Source organism: Arachis hypogaea, chromosome 12 (assembly GCF_003086295.3).
Source record: "Arachis hypogaea cultivar Tifrunner chromosome 12, arahy.Tifrunner.gnm2.J5K5, whole genome shotgun sequence".
Lineage (NCBI taxonomy): Eukaryota > Viridiplantae > Streptophyta > Magnoliopsida > Fabales > Fabaceae > Arachis > Arachis hypogaea.
In genome coordinates this window covers 13,481,232-13,493,867 of record NC_092047.1, presented here as the reverse complement: position 1 = coordinate 13,493,867, position 12,636 = coordinate 13,481,232, and the positions used below count along the sequence as shown (strand labels likewise).

Genomic DNA, 12,636 nt, shown 5'->3' with positions numbered 1-12,636 from the left:
TAAGTACTTGAAAAAAAAAAGAAATAAGAAACACCCATGTTTAATGTATTTTGCAGCCTGAAAATCTTCTTCTGGACAAAAAAGATATTCTTAAAGTTTCAGATTTTGGATTGAGCACATACATTCGTACAGCGAGTAAGATAATGTTTTTATGGATGTTATGGAATTTTACTTTATTATTGCACCTGCCAAAAATTTATAATTGGGTTTAAATCTTATTTTCAAGACATTTTGTTTCTACTTTTATAAATTAACAAAATACAGAAAATATACAAAAAAAAAAAAAAACAAAACTCTAACTTTGTAGGTAGGGATGTTCGGGTGGATTTGATCATATCTACAAATTTTATAGTAATTCGATTTTTAATTTGCGGATATGATCCAGTCCACAAGAAAATCGGATCGAATCCACGTTCTAATCGAATTGGATTGCGAATTTCACATCTATATCTCCAGTTCTAATCTATATATCAACGAATCCACACTAAATAATAAATAAATAAGTAATATTTATGTTTTATTTTAATTAATAATTATTATTTATATATACTATATTATTTTTTTGTTATTTAAAAAATTAATTTAATAATATTTTAGGAGTAAACAAATTTAAAAGATTAAAACAAATTATTATAATAAAAAAGATATTTTATTAATTTTTTTTATAAAAAAGATTTTAATATATTTTTATTTAGATATATTCGATATCTGATCCAAATATAAAAATTGTAAATATAGGATGCAATTTAATACAATAAATTTAGTATAAATTAAATTTATATTTTAACCATATCTAATCTAATTCGATTAACGAACACCTCTATTTATACGTATTTATGTTCATATCTTAATAATCAAACGAAATCTTGCTTATAATGTGTCCTAATTATCTTAAATTATTGATTATTTGTTGTATTAGGAGGATAAACTTTTGCACACTACCTGCGGAACCCCTAATTATGTTGCACCTGAGGTACCTTTTTTGTGTGCTTATGGATATTTGGACTATACCTACAATTTAATTACCTCTGTAGATTCATATAACTTTATTCAATTTTCAATTAGATTTTAAAAATTATAATTAAATTTTTATATATATTATATAAAAAAATTGTAATTGAATTCTCGTAATAGTTTAAAAAATTTAATTTTAATACATTAATAGTATAAAAAGTTTTACACGTTTATTCAATCTAATTTATGTATTTAAATAATAAATTTAAAAATTAATTATTTTTACTAATGTGACAAACAATGCACAACTACTTTTTTTTGTAAAACTCTTTTATAGTGATAGTACATAAAAATTAAATTCTATTTAAAATTTTTATTATACAAATATTTCTGATTATATCTATTCGTTTAAAAATTGTAATCAAGTGTCTATATTAGATATGTAAGTCCATTAGAATGCACTAGCTATATAAATATATAATGAATGAATTACATTTATACTCATATTTGTAAGGTGTCGGATTTTTAAAAATTAAATAATTAACTATTTATAAGTTATTATATTATATTAAGATATAATTTAAAAAAAAATTATTTTTAATATAAATAATTAAATATAATTTTATAAATATTAAAGTTTAATTTAATTGTTATTTATTTTATTAAATTTAAATTATTTATCAAAAATATATATTTTGATTAGATTATTATTATTATTATTATTATTATTATTATTATTATTATTATTATGCTTCCTTTGGCCGAAGCCTTGAGGAAACCAAAGGAAAGATAAGGAAAGCCAAAGTTAGCTATTATATATATAAACATGACACATGTATCTTAATAATCATATAATTTCATTACCCTTTTCTTTCTTCCACCGAAGCCATAAGAAAAGAAATAAGAAGTGTGGTTCATAAGCATATATATATACATATAAGTATGACACATGTCCTTTTATTTCAATAAACTAATGCCACTTAATCAAGAATCCATATTCACTTCTCTTCATTTGTCACTGAACTTGAAAGGAAAGAAAGGAACCGAGAGTGAGGAAGAGAGAACCTCCATGACCATAAGATTTCCGACTTCGATTTCTTGAGATCTATAACTCCAATTAAAAATCTAATCCGATAAAAGTGTTCGTATCTTCATCCTCTACACATTGACGTTATTTTTGTCTGGTAGAAGTTGACGGTGACGTAGCTCCTATTCCTCTTGAGTTCGGCTAACTGGAGTTCTAGGAAGCACAGACGATTTCTGACGCTTTCTCCTTCAGCAGCTCAGTCAGAAAGCTTCTCCAGAGCTATCGTTGATTTTGATGTCATACGTAGGTAGGGGGTTTCGTTTTTAAAATTACAAGTTTTTAATTTAAGAATGCCAAGAAGCTTATTGAGTAATTGCAAATAATTTATACGTGTTTTGTGTGTCTAATTGATGAGAATTGGTTGTAATTGTGAGTGTTGGTCAATTTGGTGTTGCTTGTTAAATTGAAATGTGATTTGAGTTTATGAATTGAGTTTGAATTGAGACTGTGTTTGATGCTGTAATTTATGGTTATGGAAGTGGATGATAACTGATTTTGGTAGTAGTATGATGGTGAATAGGTGCTGATGAAGGGCCGGTAAAAATACGCAAGAATGTGATTTTAGTTAGTATTAAATGTTAAACGAGTATGGTCGGAGAGATTTGTAAAGTCTGAATGAAGAAAAGAATTTCCTTTAATTTTCAAAAACAAAAGATTTGAAACGGGCTAATTTTATTGAAATAGAAAGAGGCTTAGTTTTAAAGAAAATGATTTGATTCTATTTGATATTTTGAACGATGTGAAATTTGAAAACGATTTATTACTTGAAAATATTTTGAAAAGGGTTTGAAAGATAATTAATAGAATCTCTGCCACAGGAGAGCAGAGAACAAAGATTAAAGGAATATATTAATTAATGAAATGACTGCCACAGGAGAGCAGATGTGACATTGTTTGGGCCTTAGCACCAAATGTAAAGTGGGGACGCCCACACATTGAGAACTGTTTTCCAGATGTACGCTTATTGATTTGGAAAGTCACATATAAGCACACTGTATGAATCTGGAAAGCCATATCTGGGACTTGCGCCCGGATAATGTCGGGAGCGGGTAGGCAACCGACACATGAGCTCATGGCCTGCGTTAGGAATAGACATGCATCATGTTGTTTGTACATTTGTATTTGGTTGTGTTTGCTTGTATTACTTCTCTGTGATTGTGCTGTTTGACTTGTTTGTATGTTGGTTTGAATTCCTTACTTGCGTTGTTAGTTCACGGATGTATTGAGATGAGATGTTGTGGCTGAAAAATGATTATGTAGCCGAGAGATGGTTAGTATGGCTAATTTTGTGATTAAAATTTGTTTTGAGTTTAGAAATCTAAAGAAAAGCAATTACTTATCTAAAGTAGAAATAAAAGTATTTTCAAAGGTTTAACAAAATAGTTTTACTAAGTGAGTTAATTATTTGCAATTTATTTCATTATTCTTACGGCATTCTCATTCCCTACTGAGAACGTGTGGTTTGTTCTCACCCCAAAATCTTCCACCCTTTCAGTGACACAGGTTCGAAGATTCAGTTTGAAGCCGCGGGCGAATATTAGCCTTATTTGAGTTAAATTTATGTGTTGAGTTGCTTTCATAGAATTTCCTCGCCCTTGTCGCTTCAGGGTTTTTATTTTATCCAGAGGGATAGGTATTGTATTTGAGTTTTACATTGAATTTAATTGTATAGCATCTATTATTATTAATAATTATGTGATTATTATTTGAAGATCTTTTGTTATGTGATTTTAGTTACTAAAAATCTATTTTCTGGAATTTTCTTAAAAACAGAAACACGATATCGACATAAAGGATCAATATTAAATAGATAATAAAAGAAAAATAGGTTAGTAACTCCTTATTTTTGGTACGATCATGACGTGCTAAAAGTTAGGGTGTTACATTATGGTATCAGAACAGTTCGTTCCTGTTAGAGCTTTGGGAATAGACTGACTATACTTCATTGCATACTCTGAGTGTCTATCATGCAATATGACTTGTCTTAATGGCAAGAGTTTGAGTTTCAGATGCATGACTGTCTATTGATTAATGCCGTTAGTTTATCGTTGCATATCTGTTAATACTAAGTCTAGCCAACTTAATCGTTGCATATCTGTTAATACTAAGTCTAGCCAACTTAATGTTGATGGTTTATGTATACGAGAAAGTTAACGGGTTATCATAGGCAAAATAGAAGTAATAGGTAACGTGAAACGTGGGTTTTGGGAACGTTAGGAGTTAATTTCTTGATGCTACTCAATTACGTATCTATTCTTTCATGGTTTGCCTTGAGGTTTTAGTTCGAGATTTCTTTTCTGAAGAGAGTTAACTGCTTATTCTCCAACCCTATTTTCTTGTTCATATGCTATTTTCATTTGATCTTAACTGCATCTGTTTACTTGAATTCCCTGAGATATCTGCTTTTCTTAAGATGCGATTTGGTTCTTTTAAAGTTCTTGTTTCGAACCTTACATTTTGAATTATTTCCTGTTTGATAGTATTCTTAAACATTCTCTTGAATTCCTGTGAACCCCGTCCATAAATTTTGTTCTTTTCTTCCTAAGTTTGATATCCTTTTAGGTAACTCAAGCTTGTTTTAGAGTAACATGCGATTCCTTGGATATCTGCCTTGTGCTGTTTAAACTCTTTTTCTTGGCTCATGTATTCTCTGATGTAACTTTGGACTTGCATCAAAGAGAAACATAGAAATCTTTGTAAATATTGTCCTTGTTGATTGTCCTTTCTCTGAGGTCTTGTATCCTTTTGAGTGGCTCGAGACTTGTTTTGGTGGCAAGAGATATGTTAGGTCTTTAAGATACATTGTGCAGATGCGGGAGGTGGAGTTGTAAGTGTGCGACGTCACAGGAAGTTGAGGAGCTTGATTCTTGCGAAGGAGTTTTGTTGAAGTTAGACTTGTGCCTGTTAGTGGGTTGCGGAATGTTTGATGAGGTTGAGAATCCATGGAGAATCTGTTTAATATGGTATGATTGGGAATGGTGAAGTTACGTTATGTTGAAGTTTAGGCAGCTGAAGCTCTAAAGTTGGTATGAGTTCTGTGTACAAACGATATACCTGTCATTCTAATATCAGCCTGCCTTGTAACCTTTTTGCATCGAACCTATCTTGTATCTTTTGCTTTGCACCAGACTTCTTCCCTATATTTTTAAGCCATAAGAATATCTTGGATTTGAAAACTTTATAAGTATATATATACGGTGAGACCTTAAAGCTTCTTCCTTATATGTTACGTCTTATATATGCCAAAATATTTTGCTTTTTTTTCCTAATGTGTTCAAAAGTAAAGCTAGTTTGAACTTCTTTCATCTTGTATCAATTTTCGAGGACAAAAATTTTTATAAATGGGGTAGGATATGTAAGGTTTCGGATTATTAAAAATTAAATAATTAACTATTTATAAGTTATTATATTATATCAAGATATAATTTTAAAAAAATTATTTTTAACATAAATAATTAAATATAATTTTATAAATATTAAAGTTTAATTTAATTGTTATTTATTTTATTAAATTTAAGTTATTTATCAAAAATATATATTTTAATTAGACAAATATGATGATGATGATGATGATGATGATGATGATGATGATGATGATGATGATGATGATGATGATGATGATGATGATTCCTTTGGCCGAAGCCTTAAGGAAACCAAAGGAAAGATAAGGAAAGCCAAAGTTAGCTATTATATATATAAACATGACACATGTATCTTAATAATCATATAATTTCATTACCCTTTTCTTTCTTCCACCGAAGCCATAAGAAAAGAAATAAGAAGTGTGGTTCATAAGCATATATATATACATATAAGTATGACACATGTCCTTTCATTTCAATAAACTAATGCCACTTAATCAAGAATCCATATTCACTTCTCTTCATTTGTCACTGAACTTGAAAGGAAAGAAAGGAACCGAGAGTGAGGAAGAGAGAACCTCCATGATCATAAGATTTTCGACTTCGATTTCTTAAGATCCGTAACTCCAATTAAAAATCTAATCCGGTAAAAGTGTTCGTATCTTCATCCTCTACACATTGACGTTATTTTTGTTCGGTAGAAGTTGACGGTGACGTAGTTCCTCTTCCTCTTGAGTTCGGCTAACTGGACTTCTAAGAAGCACAGACGATTTCTGACGCTTTCTCCTTCAGCAGATCGGTCAGAAAGCTTCTCCAGAGCTATCATTGATTTTAATGTCATACGGAGATAGGGAATTTCGTTTTTAAAATTACAAGTTTTTAATTTAAGAATGCCAAGAAGCTTATTGAGTAATTGCAAATAATTTATACATGTTTTGTGTGTCTAATTGACGAGAATTGGTTGTAATTGTGAGTGTTGGTCAATTTGGTGTTGCTTGTTAAATTGAAATGTGATTTGAGTTTATGAATTGGGTTTGAATTGAGACTGTGTTTGATGCTGGAATTTATGGTTATGGAAGTGGATGATAACTAATTTTGGTAGTAGTATGATGGTGAATAGGTGCTGATGAAGGGCCGGTAAAAATACGCAAGAAGGTGATTTTAGTTAGTATTAAATGTTAAACGAGTATGGTCGGAGGGATTTGTAAAGTCTGAATGAAGAAAAGAATTTCCTTTAATTTTCAAAAACAAAAGATTTGAAACGGGCTAATTTTATTGAAATAGAAAGAGGCTTAGTTTTAAAGAAAATGATTTGATTCTATTTGATATTTTGAACGATGTGAATTTTGAAAACGATTTATTATTTGAAAATATTTTGAAAAGGGTTTGAAAGATAATTAATAGAATCTCTGCCATAGGAGAGCAGAGAACAAAGATTAAAGGAATATATTAATTAATGAAATGACTGCCACAGGAGAGCAGATGTGACATTGTTTGGGCCTTAGCGCCAAATGTAAAGTGGGGACGCCCACACATTGAGAACTATTTTCCAGATGTACGCTTATTGATTTGGAAAGTCACACTGTATGCGGCCTAGCCGTACGACTTATAAGCACACTGTATGCATCTGGAAAGCCATATCTGGGACTTGCGCCCGGGTAATGTCAGGAGCGGGTAGGCAACCGACACATGAGCTCATGGCCTGCGTTAGAAATAGACATGCATCATGTTGTTTGCACATTTGTATTTGGTTGTGTTTGCTTGTATTACTTCTCTGTGATTGTGCTGTTTGACTTGTTTGTATGTTGGTTTGAATCCCTTACTTGCGTTGTTAGTTCACGGATGTATTGAGATGAGATGTTGTGGCTGAAAAATGATTATGTAGCTGAGAGATGGTTAGTATGGCTAATTTTGTGATTAAAATCTGTTTTGAGTTTAGAAATCTAAAGAAAAGCAATTACTTATCTAAAGTAGAAATAAAAGTATTTTCAAAGGTTTAACAAAATAGTTTTACTAAGTGAGTTAATTATTTGCAATTTATTTCATTACTCTTACGGCATTCCCATTCCCTACTGAGAACGTGTGGTTTGTTCTCACCCCAAAATCTTCCACCCTTTCAGTGACACAGGTTCGAAGATTCAGTTTGAAGCCACGGGCGAATATTAGCTTTATTTGAGTTAAATTTATGTGTTGAGTTGCTTTCATAGAATTCCCTCGCCCTTGTCGCTTCAGGGTTTTTATTTTATCCAGAGGGATAGGTATTGTATTTGAGTTTTACATTGAATTTAATTGTATAGTATCTATTATTATTAATAATTATGTGATTATTATTTGAAGATCTTTTGTTATGTGATTTTAGTTACTAAAAATCTATTTTCTGGAATTTTCTTAAAAACAGAAACACGATATCGACGTAAAGGCTCAATATTAAATAGATAATAAAAGAAAAATAGGTTAGTAACTCCTTACTTTTAGTACGATCATGACGTGCTAAAAGTTAGGGTGTTACAATATTAGGTGATCCATAATGGAGGTTATGATGGTTCTGCATCTGATATATGGTCTTGTGGAGTCATTCTCTTTAAACTCATGGCTGGATACTTGCATTTCGATCAACCAAATCAAATTGCACTTTTCAAAAAAGTAAGTACTATCATATCATGTGGAAGTTTCTTTATGCATGTTATTTCATTATAGGGCCAATATATGGAGATTTAAGGGCGAGTTGGTTTTTGTTTTGTTTTTATTGTTTATTCATATTGTTATTTTTTTTTAAAAAAAAATAAAAAATACAAATAGAAAGTAAGATATTATTCTTTTCATTTTTTGCCAAAATATTTAAAAAAATAAAAAATACTTAATAATGCATTGTAACTGGTGTAACACTCTACCATAGAGCCTTATGCTTAAGTCGTAAAACAGAGGTGCGAGGTATTACGACCTTTAAGAGAAACAGTCATATATAAAATATGTAAGAACCCAATTTTCAGTAAACAGACTTTTTTGATTATTTTAAATTTATTTTACAAAATTTTAAACCACAGCCTAATAAGAAATAGTGAGGCTGACCCAATGGTTAAAAAAAAAAAAGAAAAAACAAATTAAGAAAAAGGCCATTAATATGGTCAAAATTGACTTTATGAGGGTAATTAATCCCCCTAAGTTAAGTTTGACTAGTAAATAATAAATATTAACTTTTCATTGGTTTATTTTCCTCACTAGAGACTTTTTGAGACGGGAATTTACTTTTAGTGACGGTTTTGCGTGCGTCGAGAAAAACTTGAGTAATCGAAAACCTCGAAATCAGTGGTCAAAATAATTTTTACCCAACTAAATGTGCCTCAAAATTTATATTAGCCATCTATTAATGATTTACTCCTTTAAGAATAAATATTAGCCATTAATTATTTTATAGCACGGTAAAAGTTACCCGAACCGAATTTCTGACTAGTATTCCGCAAACGACTCCTAGAGACCCCAAATCTTTTTACCCAAGTAACTTGTATCTCCTTCTCAGCCTCTGGGATGAGACTATCTCAACCTTTCACCCCTCTCTGCTGTGCTTTTAACCTCGAGTAACTAACTGTGGTTAACCGTGGATAAGCTCGACACGTAAGCGCTGACCAAGCTTCCTCGTTTTCACGTCCCTTATTCATTGAAGCTCAGCCCTTGACCTCAAAAATTCCAGCCCCTTTCACCATCATAGATTCACTAAGACTTTAATTTTTTATTTAAGGAAGCATTTGCCACAAAATTCACAAAACTCTTTACACATTTTTACACTTTTTTTACCAAATTCTTGAGAGAGAAAGAGAGAAAATTCTGCACACACTACCTGCATTTTCAGTCTCTTATCTCACCATTCATACACTATTCTTCAATTTTTCTTCAAGGACTCAAACTATACAAGTACAAACTCTTGTCCGTTTTCACCAATCTTTGCGTTTTTATCGAATTTGGCTAGGTAAACTCTTTTTTTCTTCTTTTCTTTTTCTTTTAAAAATAAACAGTAACCATGATGAATTCTTACTCTCTTCTATGTATAGAGAAATCCTCTTGAAGCACCCATGGAGCACGCCTAAGGAGTTAAGGATTTTCGAGCTCACCGTGGTTGAATTTTGACGTTTTGCGACACTTTAGGCCCAAAAACGAAACTCACCACCACGAGCTGTGTTTCTTCCCTTGTATGCATGTTTTCTAGTGTGAAAAAGCTTTAATAACTGAATTACATAAGAGGTAAGGGTTAGGATTAGTTAGAGTATGTTTGTGCTTGTTTTCAGTATTCATATGAGCCATTTTGTGGTGATTTTGTGCTTGATTCTTAATTCTAAAAATTCAATGATACTTCTTTGGTTTTGGACTATTATTTGAGTAATATTTGAAGCTTATTTGCCTCTGTAAAATGTATGGGACAGTCAAAAATTAATGGAGTACTTGGGGTTTAAGTTTCAAGCCTTAAAGGTCACTAAAAGTGGATAAAAATGAAAAACTGCACCCCTGAAAATCTAGCCACTAAATGATCATGAAAGTCACGTATATAAGGGTTAAAAAGTGGTTAGAAAACTGATTTTTAATCCTATGGAACAAAGGTGTAAAAGTAAAAAGGGTGTTATGGTCATTTTTGGGTAAAAAGAGAGTTAAAAATGTAATGTAAATGAAAAATAAATAAAATTTTGAACTTAGTATCATTAGGGGTAAGATAATAATTATATAAATTGTTTGAGTCAAAATTATAATTATAATAAAATTTCATGTCTAAATAAAAGTTTTAGTAAAAGTTAGAAGTAAAACGGTAAAAAGTGGTAACTAGAATAAGTAAATAAATTAATAAAAGGTGAAATTATCTTTTAGGTCCCTAAGGGTATAATTGACATTAATTAAAAGTATTATCGATAATTTGGTCATAGAAAAATATTAGGATTCATCCGGTAGCATTTTGACGCTAAATCAGGTTAAACGATAAACTAGAGTACTTAGGGACATATTAGCAATTTTAGGCATAAAATAAAAATAAAAAATTACTAATTAATTTAATGAAAGGTAAGAAGGTCTTTTAGGAAAAATATGAGGGTAAAATGGTGGAGTACACTAATGGTGAAAGTATCAATAAAAGCCTAAAGAAAACTAGAAAAACGAAGTTATGTACAAAAAGGATAAAATTGGAAATGTACAAAAATTCCAAGAACAAATGGGTAAAATGTGACAAGGCTGAGATATTTTAAGAAAATACCGGGCATAAATTTTATTTAAAAAGAAAGGCAGAGAAGTCTCTTAGAGATAAAGTTTATTGAGATGTGCGCGGAAAAAGAACTGTAAACCCCAAGGTGCTAGAGGTTGTTTGGAGGCGGGTATTTACCCACTGATTGCTAAAACTATGTTTCCCTTTTGTGTGTATATTATGGCGTCAAGCTTTGCGACGATTGCCTATTGTCATGGACTGGTGGTATGCTTAACCACATCGACACGTATACACGGACGAACGTAATTAGGAAACCATATCTAGGACTAGTTCCTAGGTAACGTCGGGTTGCAGGTAGTCAACCGACGCATGAGCTCATGGCCTGCATAGGACTAGACATGCATCATACTTGGTTGCTGCATTATCTATGTTTGTGGTTTCTTACTTGTACCTATGATTGTATTTTATCTCTGCTTTCTGTACTTTGTGTTTGTTTACTATTCTGCTATATACTTGTGCTTGTAATTGTTTGTGTGAGTTACCGACCTAACTGCGTGAAGTCTTCAACTTAGGCTGCGGAACCCCATAGGGTTCCTATATAGTACCCTGTTGGGAACCTTAGGTTCTTACCCATTACTTTCCCATTCCGCAGATGCAAACTGGTGAGATCGTCTTTGAATTTTCAGCCTTGGGACTAGGAGCAGCAGTAGCATTACCGGAGGGTCAAAGCAACTTCTCTTACTTCCACACAGAACTTCCGTGTTTCTTCAGCTACCAGGGATCGATGACCAGCAGTAGTTATAATAGTAGCAGTAGTAGTTGTCTTTGCCCTCACTTTGTATAGACTTTTAGAGGGCTAGGTGCTTTTGTAAATACCTATATAAACAAGTTAGAATAGATCCCAGACTAGGGTGACTCTTGTGAGTCGAGGCCTGTTAATATAAATATGGAGTCTGTAAATATTTTCATGAATAAGCAACGACGTAACCCGGTGTGAATTATGATGTACTAAATGAGCCTTCGGGCATATATGCATGATATTACTATGTTTTCTGTATTTTTTATGCTTCATGTATATATTATCTATATAACTATTATCTATTTCCCTATATCTATATATCTGAAATGAGATCAAAAGGGAAGATAACATATAATATCAAAATTTATCCCAAAACATAAATAAAATAACTGTTTCTCCAAAAGCAATCTCTAAGAGGGCAAAAAACAAATTATACATGTGGAGATTCTATATACATATATACATAGCCTAAAACAAAATAACAGCACAAAAGACAGTTCTTCGCTTGTAAGGAGGGTCTCTAGACGCTCAACGAGGTGTCTCTCGACCTGTATCTGAAAAACAACAGAAATATATATGGAGTGAGAACCGGGAGTTTTTAGCATGGTAATGGTGCCCGCATAGTTAATATAAAAGGTCCCGGGAAAGCCAGAGACATTTTTAGAACTTCGACACTCAGATTAATCTTAAAATTTATTATAAACTAATAATATCGGTAATCTAACTAAAGGATTCTAGCCCTATTCTAACTCTACACCTTCTGTCAACTCTAAACCTCCGAATCACCTGTGGGACAACCTTCATCACTCCTCCGCCAAGAGAGGGTCTCTCAAAAGCATACACATACAAATCAAACAAAGAAAATATAGATAGAGGTACAATGACATCAAGTAGAACAAGTAGCAGATAAGCAGAGTTAAGTAGTTAAGCAAACCAAAACAATGCACACTCAAGTAAAACATACGAATGCATATGATGTATGCCTGTCCTATGGTTGATGATATCATCTGTCGGTTATATAGTCAACCCGACATGTCCTAGTAGCTAACCATAGACAATCCCTCTATGCACGCATCCCCAAGCTTAACAATATCCATGGACAGAGGGTCAACAATTAGTCTCCAATATAAAAGCCACATAATAATCTTTTGTTTTTAAATAACACTTCAAATCCAATCTCCAATTTTTATAGAAATTTCGGCAGCATTTCCTCTAAAACTCGAACTTCTGCCACCCTTCAAGGATCCCAACCACT

At 31.8% G+C, this 12,636-nt stretch overlaps 1 long non-coding RNA gene across 1 annotated transcript; it reads left to right on the top strand.

Moving 5' to 3' along the window:
• The first annotated feature begins 1,972 nt into the window (after positions 1 to 1,972).
• Positions 1,973 to 3,752, top strand: LOC140177285 (uncharacterized). Its single transcript, XR_011869098.1, has 2 exons — positions 1,973 to 2,288; positions 3,537 to 3,752. It is a non-coding gene; the product is annotated as an uncharacterized lncRNA (long non-coding RNA).
• The last annotated feature ends 8,884 nt before the right edge of the window (positions 3,753 to 12,636 follow it).